Raw genomic sequence first — 9972 nt, 5'->3', positions numbered from 1 at the left:
CTCTATTCATGGTTGCACGGTTGTGTTTTGTCTGTAAACGCCTTATGTTCAAATCTAATGTCTTTAAGTTTCTGTATGATTCCGACATTATAATACGATTAGATTCAATTTGATCCTCACGAAAACAGCTTCATACGTACGTCTCCTTATCAGTAAACGTCTTTTTAGCGAAACCGTCATATCAGAAGACCGAAGTACTCATGCCAGGAGTACCTCTTAGTTATTTTCTTTCCGAAGAAATCCCCGAAGTACCACTCGTGCAGTACGTCAAGTTCAATCCAAGGATTTATACGATGGATCTATCACTGAGGAATGTATACATAAGAGTGATATATAATCAAGTTTCTACAGGTTTAGAATTGATGATTCCACTTTAACTTCTTTTTCCTCGAAAGGAAGTGAACTTAAAGAAGAATCAGTTATTCGACTACCTTTTGAATCTTAATTATATACGACTCGTATACACGAGATTGTGATTGTGAATACATGTATGAATTCTAATATGAACTTAAGGATGGAGAACTGCCTAAGCCTACGAGTAATCGCATCGTCATGTGAACAAACTTAGAACCCAGTACAACTCCCGTAAACGGATCGCCCTACAGCTTAAACACTCAGGAGATACAAGAACAGTACAGACAACTTAGCGAACCACACAGTGATCGAATAAAAAGACTAGGCCTCTCACCCTGGAGAACCCCGGTCTTATTCTTCCAGAGATCGATGGATTGCATCGTATGTACCTTGGATATCGACGACTCTGTCAACATTTTTCATTAGAAATTGTTATCTCTGCCTCGCATAGATGAAATGGTTGAGCAAACGCAAGGAAAGAATTACTTTCAGAAATGGATCTGAGGTCCGAATATCACCAGTTCGAGTGTTAGGGAAGGATGTCCGGAAGACTATCTTCCGAACTCGATGCAGACACTTCAAGTCTGTAGTGATACCCTTCGGATAGGACCAATACGCCCATAGCTTTCGTGAGCGAAATGCGTAGGGTACGTCTTTCTTACTTGGATCAGTTCGTCATTTCTCCAAGTAATGACTTACTTATCTACCCTCATAGTAAGATGAAAACCCATGGAAACATTTGCTTCAGAGGAACTTTTCATGAAGTCCTCTAGGCGCAAGTTTTGAAATTTAAGAGTCAGATTCCTAAGACACACTATTAGGGTTTCTTCTAGATTGATGGACTCGCCGAGTCCAGAATATGGACTCGCTGAGTCGCCAACTTAAACGTGCTCAAAAGTTCGTCCCTACTTGGCGAGTCTAGCCTACGACTCGCCGAGTCCAAGGCTAAAAAGGTAAAGTACTCAGATAAATCATACGTACCAGGAACCAGGTGCTACAAATCTCCCCCGCTTATTTTAGACTTCGTCCTCGAAGTCTGTTGCTCGATCCTGAAACAACTCGGGGTAATGCTCCATCAGTTCCTTCACCGGCTCCCAAGTCCACTCTGAACCCTTCCGGTGCTGCCATTGCACCTTCACAAGTTCCACCCTTTTGTTCCTCAGATCCCTCAACTTCCGGTCGAGGATTGCCACAGGTCGTTCGATGTAATTCAGGCTGCCATCGACCTGAATATCCTCCAGGGGTACCACCATTGAGTCGTCCACCAGACACTTTCGCAACTGAGAAAAATGGAAAGTGTTGTGTATCTAACTGAGTTCGGCTGGCAGATCCAGCCTATACGCCTCCTTGCCCACCCGGGCCAGTACCTCAAAGGTCCAATGTATCTGGGGCCCAACTTGCCCCGTTTCTTGAATCATATGATGCCCTTCCATGGCGACACCTTCAGGAGAACCATATCGCTGACTTGGAATTCCATGTCTAACCTGCGCTTGTCGACGTAACTCTTCTGCCAACTCTGAGCAGTCTGAAGCCTGCTCTGAACCGGTTGAATCCTCTCAGTCGTCTTGAGCACCACTTCGGTGCTCCCCATGACCCTCTAGCCTACCTCACCCCAACATATCGGGGTCCTGCACCTCCTTCCGTATAGCATCTCAAAAGGAGGATGGTCAATACTCGCGTGGTAGCTGTTGTTGTATGAGAACTCAGCCAAAGGAAGGTAGGTATCCCAGCTACCACCGAAGTCTAGCACGCATGCCCGCAACATATCCTCCAGAGTCTGGATGGTCCTCTCACTCTGACCATCTGTCTGCGGGTGAAAAGCAGTGCTAAAATGCAGACGAGTACCCAACTTGTCATGGAACTTCCTCCAGAACCTAGAAGTAAACCGTACATCTCTGTCCGGAATCACCAAAACTGGCATTCTGTTCCGCGCCACCACCTCCCTAATATAGATATCGGCCAATTTCTCGGCCGAGATGCTCTCCTGAATCGGGATAAAGTGGGCGCTCTTGGTCAATCGATCGACGATGACCCAGATCGAATCCACTCCTCGCGTGGTCCTGGGAAACTTGGTGATAAAATCCATCGTGATGTCTTCCCATTTCCACAATGGAATCTCCAACGGCTGCACCTTGCCGTGGGGCCTCTGGTGCTCGACCTTGACCTTCCTGCAGGTCAAGCACCGCTCCATGTACCAAGCTATATTCAGCTTCATGCAGGGCCACCAATAGTCCAGACGTAGATCCCTATACATCTTCGTCGCCCCGGGATGAAAGGAGAACCGGGATTTGTGCGCCTCTTCCATTAGAACCTGGCGCATGCCTCCATCATAAGGGACCCACACCCTATGGTGAAGAGTCAACAACCCTCGGCTATCATAGTCGAAGGAGGAAACCTTCCCCACAATCCGCTCACTCTTCCGATGTTCCTCCTTCATAACCTCCTACTGGGCCTCACGAATCCGCTCCAAAAGTGGAGTCACCACTGTCATCCTCAGGCAGATATCTCGGATCAACGCTGCCTTGCGGCTAAGCCCGTCAGCCACCACATTGGCTTTCGATGGATGGTATAGGATCTCAAAATCATAATCATTTACCACGTCAAGCCACCGACGCTGCCTCATGTTCAGATTTAGCTGGTCCATGAGATACCTCAGGCTCTTGTGGTCCGTGTAAATGGTACAACGAACCCCATAGAGTTAATGACGCCAAATCTTGAGGGTGAACACAACAACCCCCAACTCCAAATCATGTGTCGGGTAGTTCGCCTCGTGAGGCTTCAGCTGCCTCGATGCGTAAGCAATAACGTGCCCTCTCTGCATCAACACTGCGCCAAACCCGAGATGGATGCATCACAGTACATAGCAAAATCATCCATACCCTCTGGCAGGACTAAGATTGGTGCCTCGCACAATCTCTGTCTCAACGTCTCGAATGCATCCTGCTACTCGGGCCCCCAATGAAAAACCATGGCTTTCCTCGTCAGCCTGGTTAGAGGTACGACTATCTTGGAGAAGTCCTGAATAAATCTTCGATAGTAGCCCAATAATCTTAGGAAGCTCCGAATCTCGGATGGAGACCTCGGGACCTCCCATCTCATCATGGCCTCCACCTTGGCTAGATCCACTGATATCCCAGCCTGGTTGACATGGTGCCCCAGAAACTACACCTTGTGTAACCAGAACTCACACTTGGAGAACTTAGCATATAAGTTCTCCCTCCTCAAACTACTCAGAACCTCACGCAAGTGCTCCTCATGCTGCTCTCGCGTCTTGGAATAAATCAAGATATCGTCAATGAAAACAATCACGGACCGATCCAACATCGGCCGACACACGCGATTCATGAGATCCATGAACACAACAGGAGCATTAATGAGCCCGAAAGGCATCACCACAAACTCGTAATGACCATAGCGTGTACAAAAAGTAGCCTTCTGTACATCCTCCTCTCTAACCCTCATCTGATGATACCCTGATCACAAATCAATCTTGGAGAAACAATATGCTCCCTGAAGCTGGTCGAAGAGGTCATCGATCCTCAGGAGTAAGTAAAGGTTCTTCACCGTTACCTTGTTCAGCTCCCGGTAGTCTATACACATCCGAGGCGACCCGTCCTTACTGTAGCACCCGGTTTCTGGTACGTAAATGTTATTTGAGTATTTCCTTTCTTTTAGCCTTGGACTCGGCGAGTCATAGGTCCGACTCGCCGAGTGGATGCGGGACCCGGGACACGTTTAAGTTGGTGACTCGGCGAGTCCATATCCTGGACTCGGCGAGTCACAGCTGTTGGATGAAACCCTAAGTTTCAGGGGTTTGCACCCTATTTAAAGGACTTATCAGCCCCAAGCCGGCCCCCATTGACCCTTAAAGCCCTGTATCTCTCGTTCTAAGCTATTCCTTGAGAGTTTGAGGTTTAGTGTGTGTGTTTTTGAAGGCTTTGGAAGAGGAAGGAGGTAGATCCAGAAGAAGGGAAGCCATCCAAGCGTTATTTGTGTTCTTCCCGCAGTTCCTTTGAGGTATAACCCGTTTTCCCCTTGATTCTATGCTTAAAACTTCATTTGGGTCCTTCTTGATCAAATCCCCAAGCTTGTATGTGCCTTGTATGTTGTAATAAGGCGTTTGGCCTTTGGATCTAGGCAAGATTGAGCTCCAGGGGCTCAGATCTGTTAGCTTTTTGGCCCCATGTTGCTTATTAGCCCTAGATCTACCCTTTTGAGACATTTTGAGCCCTAAAATCCATATTGGTGAATATCCACACGTAAAGTTGGAAACTTTACGCGTGATTCGTGTCCTAGAAGTCCAGATCTATGAATGACATGGACTGGAATCGAGCAAATCCGTGTATTCAGTAGGTGCATGGCAACGACTCGGCGAGTCGTTCATATGACTCGGCGAGTCTATTCGCGAGTCTCCGAGTTTGTCCCCTTTTTCGTAGTATCGAGTGAGCAGTGAGTCATGGGGTGTGACTCAGTGAGTCGGAAGCTTAACTCATCTATGGAGGTACTCGGCGAGTCAATGCCCTGACTCGGCGAGTTCAAGGCAATCTCCTTAGATCAAGAACAGACTCGACGAGTTGTTCATACAACTCGGCGAGTCTTCGCATAAGTGTTCATCGGATGAAGATGAACTCGGCGAGTTGTTCATACAACTCGGCGAGTAGGATGAAGGACTTGAATATTGGTTAAGAAGGTGAACCCGTCGAGTCGTCGCCTAACTCGACGAGTAGGATCAGGATTCAGGACAGTCGTTTGCGTAGGGACTCGGCGAGTTGGAAAGCCAACTCGACGAGTCGAGGTCAACTGAAAGGTTGACTCTGACTTTGACTTAGGGCAAGGTCGGGGGTAAAATGGTCATTTTACCCAAAGGTCAGTGAACAGTGTTTGATTGAGTTTATTGTGGGAATTGCAGCCGGAGGGTTTCCGGAGCAGCAGCAGCAGTAGTAGGTGATCAATTCCCACACAGACCAGCAGCTGTTTCGAGGTGAGTTTCCTGTCCAGTAGGAACGGGTCCAAGGCACCAAGGCCGACCCGTGTAGACGAGATGTTAGTACTAGAGTGTGGGCCAAGCCCGTATCTCTGGGTTTAGTCAAGTATGATAAATGTGTTAATATGATAGAATTGCTAATACTTGTTGTCTGCGTGATACTTGTATGTTATGAGTTGGCGGTTGAGTGTGGGCAGGGCCCATATCTCTCCGAGGTTGGAGTGTGGGCTAGGACCGTATCTCCCAGATAGCGAAGTGTGGGCAGGGCCCGTATCTTCACAAGTGTGGGCGAGGCCCGTATCTCCCGGCTAGCGAAGTGTGGGCAGGGCCCGTATCTTCCCGAGTGTGGGCAAGGCCCGTAACTCCTAGCTGAACAATGGTTGTTATATGTTGCATGGTATGTGGTATTATGGGGGAACTCACTAAGCTTTGTGCTTACAGTTTTCAGTTTTGGTTTCAGGTACCTCCTCAGCTAGGGGAAAGGAGCCGGCGCGGTAGCGACACGTCACACACACACTCTCCGGTTTCCGCATTTACGAGCTTCACTGGGATTTGTACTCTGATATTTTGATCGAATGTATGAATTGGCTTTTAGACATGGTTCACTTGTGTGATAACTTGATCAGACAATGTTTTAGCTTTTAATATTTTCTAAAAGTAATGTTTTTAAAACGAAATTTTTGGTCATGAAAATTGGGTCGTTACAAGTTGGTATCAGAGCCCTGGTTTGAGGGATTCAGACACACCTTTGGGAGTGTCTGAACTCAAATCGAGGGATTAAAAGATTTTCTAAAAGAAAATGTTTTCTAAAATTTAGAAAAGAGTTTTGAGAAAGAACGAAGTGTGTGATGTGCGCGACCGGCCGAGCTCCAGTAAGTATCCCCAAAGTACCCATACAAGTTTATGTTATGTTTATAAGCTTTTGTAGAACAACATGCTAGAATAGGACTAAGGATCTAGGAGTGATGCCTTATGTGCCTGCTTTATGTGTTCCAGTTGTATGAGAACTTGCATGCTAATTGTTGAATAAACAGTAAGTAGGATAGCCTGCTTAGGTTATGCCTGGTAGTATGAGTTAGTACTTTATGCTAGCTCAGTTCCTGAAAGTAGATAGAGTTAATTGAGATTGTTACCCTTATCTGAATGTTGCTTGCTTCGTGCTTCGTGGGACTCTGAATAATGGGAGTTAGCCATTAGGCGAATGCGTCACGTCACGTGTGACCAGGGTTGAATAATCTTAGAGTGCCAGATTTGATCCTACTGCGCAGCTCTTGTTTGAGTCCAACCGTCGTAGGGACGAGTCGGGTACTCGAAGGATTATTTGAGCCTCGTCACATGTGATGGTATTCGGGTAATGGCTAACTGGCATTACAAGGAGGCCTGTAGTAGCTGAGGACTGGTTAGAGTGAAACTAGAGATTTCCCTAGGGCAAGCCTAGGATGAGTACAGCAGTGATCAGCAGTAGTGAAAGGGATCTGGTGGAGTCGAGGCAATCCTTGAAGAAGGTACGGATAGATGTGGAAGGTAGTATGGGCCCGTACTACTGAAAGCAGAGGATCCGTACCTGAACCAAGGATGGCCAAGATAAGACCAGGGAACTTGTAAGTAGATGTGATCCCTCAGGGAGTATCAGTATCACTAATGATTGTTGTGATGTATTGCAGAATGGTGGTGCTTCGATCGAGGCCGGTAGATGGCGGTTCAGGAGAGGGGTCAGGTTCGGGATCAGGTTCCGAGCCAATTGATGAGGGGCTACGTGAGTTCATCGCGTCAGAGATCACCAGGGGTATCCTTGAGTCGACTCCCATTATCTTTGGGTCGATCAAGGAAGGGATCATGGAGTTGATGGAGGATCGCCTTCGGGCATTCAGGAGTGATATGGCATCTAGCCAGGTAGGATCTCGCACGCTATCCTTCAAGGACTTCAGGGGCAGCGGTGCACCGGATTTCCATGGGGTGAAAGACCCCATTGTTGCCAGGCGATGGATTGTAGACGTCGAGTCTGCCCAGTTGACTAGCTTCTGCCCCGAGGGGTCGAAGGTGAGGTATGCAGCAGGATGTTTACGGGACCGAGCCCGCGATTGGTGGGAGTCAGTGGGTGACTCGTTGGGAGCCTCAGCTATCGAGGCTATGACCTGGTCGGACTTTGTGACCAGGTTCAGGGCAGAGTTCGCGCCGACGGTCGAGCTTCAGCAGCTGGCCAGGGAGTTTCTTGACATGAGGCAGACGACGGAGACTGTGGCGGAGATCACCGCCAAGTTCCGGGAGAGGGCTTTCTTGGTGCCCCAGTATGCCGGTGACGAGGACATGAGGAGGACTCGTTACCATGATATGCTACGAGCTGACATCCAGGAGCGTGTTAGCTTTTCGGCTTGCCCTACCCTGGACTCCATGATTGCCAGGGCGAGGGAGAGAGTGATAGATTTGGAGCACATCCGGAAACGGAAGCTAGAGGAGGGTCAGGCAGGAGGGGCTTCGGGGAAGAAGCCCAAGGGATCAGATGGTAGGCCGAAAGGCCAGTCAGGACCGAGCCGCTGCGGGAAATGCGGCAGGACGCATGTGGGGGCATGTAGGATGGGTTCAGTAGGCTGCTACAAGTGCGGCAAGGCAGGGCACTTTAGCAGGGATTGTACTGCTCCAGTTTCAGCTATTCAAACATCGGAGTTGCTGTGTTTTCACTGCAACCAGAGGGGCCACAAGAAGGCCAATTGCCCCTAGTTGACAGTTTCAGCGCCAGTGAAGGCGCCAGCTCCAGCGACCCTGCGGATCACGGATGGTCGGCAGGGCAAGGCAGAGGCTCCAGTGGTGAGGAGCCGGGCATTTCAGCTGACTACTGAGGAGGCACGCGCCGCACCCGATGTGGTGACGGGTATGATTCTTTCCCTCTATCTTATTTTTATGATGTTATGTTATTGATATGTGCTCTGTATGTATTAGGATCGTTCCATGTGAACGGCCTCCTAGTCCAGGTGTTATTAGATTCGGGTGCATCCCGATCATTCGTTTCCCTTGCGCTTAGTAGGAAGTTTCATGAGTCATCGGGCGAGTTAGATTGCCCTTTGGAGGTGGAGATTGCTGACGATCGATCGGTGCGAGCATCGACGGTATTTCGAGATTGCGTGTTGCGTTTGTTTGACGAGCGCTATTTGGTAGATTTGGTTCCCATTCCGTTGCGTGGGAACAAGGTGATTATAGGCATGGATTGGTTGAGCCCTAATGGGGTGGTGATAGATTGCGCGCAGCAGCTAGTGCGGGTCAGGACCCCAAGCGGGGGAGAGTTAGTAATTCATGGTGAGAGACCCCAGTATGGACCCGCCGTATGTTCAGCAGCGAGGGCTAGGCGCTACCTTCAGCAGGGATGCGCAGGCTACGTCGCGTATGTGATGGATACCCGGGAGACGGGTAAGGCGACAGTGAGCGAGGTTCCGGTGGTCTGAGACTTTGCAGACGTCTTCCCAGAGGAGCTTCCTGGGATACCTCCGGAGCGACAGGTGGAGTTCAGGATCGACCTTGTTCCTGGTGCGGCTCCGATAGCCAAGGCACCGTATCGGTTAGCTCTTCCCGAGATGCAGGAGTTGTCTACGCAGCTGCAGGAGCTGCTAGACAAGGGGTTCATTCGTCTGAGTAGTTCCCCATGGGGAGCCCCGATTCTGTTTGTGAAGAAGAAGGACGGGTCGCATCGGATGTGTATAGATTATCGGGAGCTGAACAAGGTGATGGTGAAAAACCGTTACCCGCTTCCGAGGATTGATGACCTCTTTGACCAGCTTCAGGGCGCATCTTGGTTCTCCAAGATTGATTTGCGTTCGGGTTATCATCAGATGAGGGTCAGGGAGGAGGATATGCAGAAGACCGCGTTTCGGACGCGCTATGGCCATTATGAGTTCGTGGTGATGCCGTTTGGGCTCACCAATGCTCCTGCCGCGTTCATGGACCTCATGAACCGCGTATGCAGACCGATGCTGGACCGGTCTGTGATAGTCTTTATCGATGATATCTTGGTTTATTCCAAGACCTGGGAGGAACATGAGGAGCATCTGAGAGAGGTGTTAGAGACCCTGAGGAGGGAGAGCTTGTATGCCAAGTTCTCCAAGTGTGAGTTTTGGTTGCGCGAGGTGCAATTTCTGAGACACCTCGTCAACCAGAACGGGATTCTGGTCGATCCGGCCAAGGTCGAGGCCGTGATGAGATGGGAGGTTCCAAAGTCTCCATCTGAGATTCGGAGCTTCCTGGGATTGGCAGGCTACTATCGGAGATTTATCCAGGATTTCTCCAAGATAGTCGTGCCCCTGACGCGGCTGACGAAGAAAACCGTGGTCTTTCGGTGGGGGGCCCGAGTAGCAGGCTGCATTTGAGACACTGAGGCAGAGATTGTGCGAGGCGCCGATCCTAGCCCTGCCAGAGGGCGTGGAGGATTTTGTAGTTTATTGTGATGCGTCCATTTCTGGGTTGGGCGCGGTGCTGATGCAGAGGGGGCATGTCATTGCCTACGCTTCGAGGCAGCTCAAGCCTCACGAAGCGCACTACCCGACGCACGATTTGGAGTTGGGGGCGGTGGTCTTTGCCCTCAAGATTTGGCGGCATTACCTCTACGGGGTTCGATGTACCATCTACACGGACCACAAGAGTTTGAG

Source organism: Lactuca sativa, chromosome 4, assembly GCF_002870075.4.
Source record: "Lactuca sativa cultivar Salinas chromosome 4, Lsat_Salinas_v11, whole genome shotgun sequence".
NCBI lineage: Eukaryota > Viridiplantae > Streptophyta > Magnoliopsida > Asterales > Asteraceae > Lactuca > Lactuca sativa.
This window is presented reverse-complemented; position numbering follows the sequence as displayed.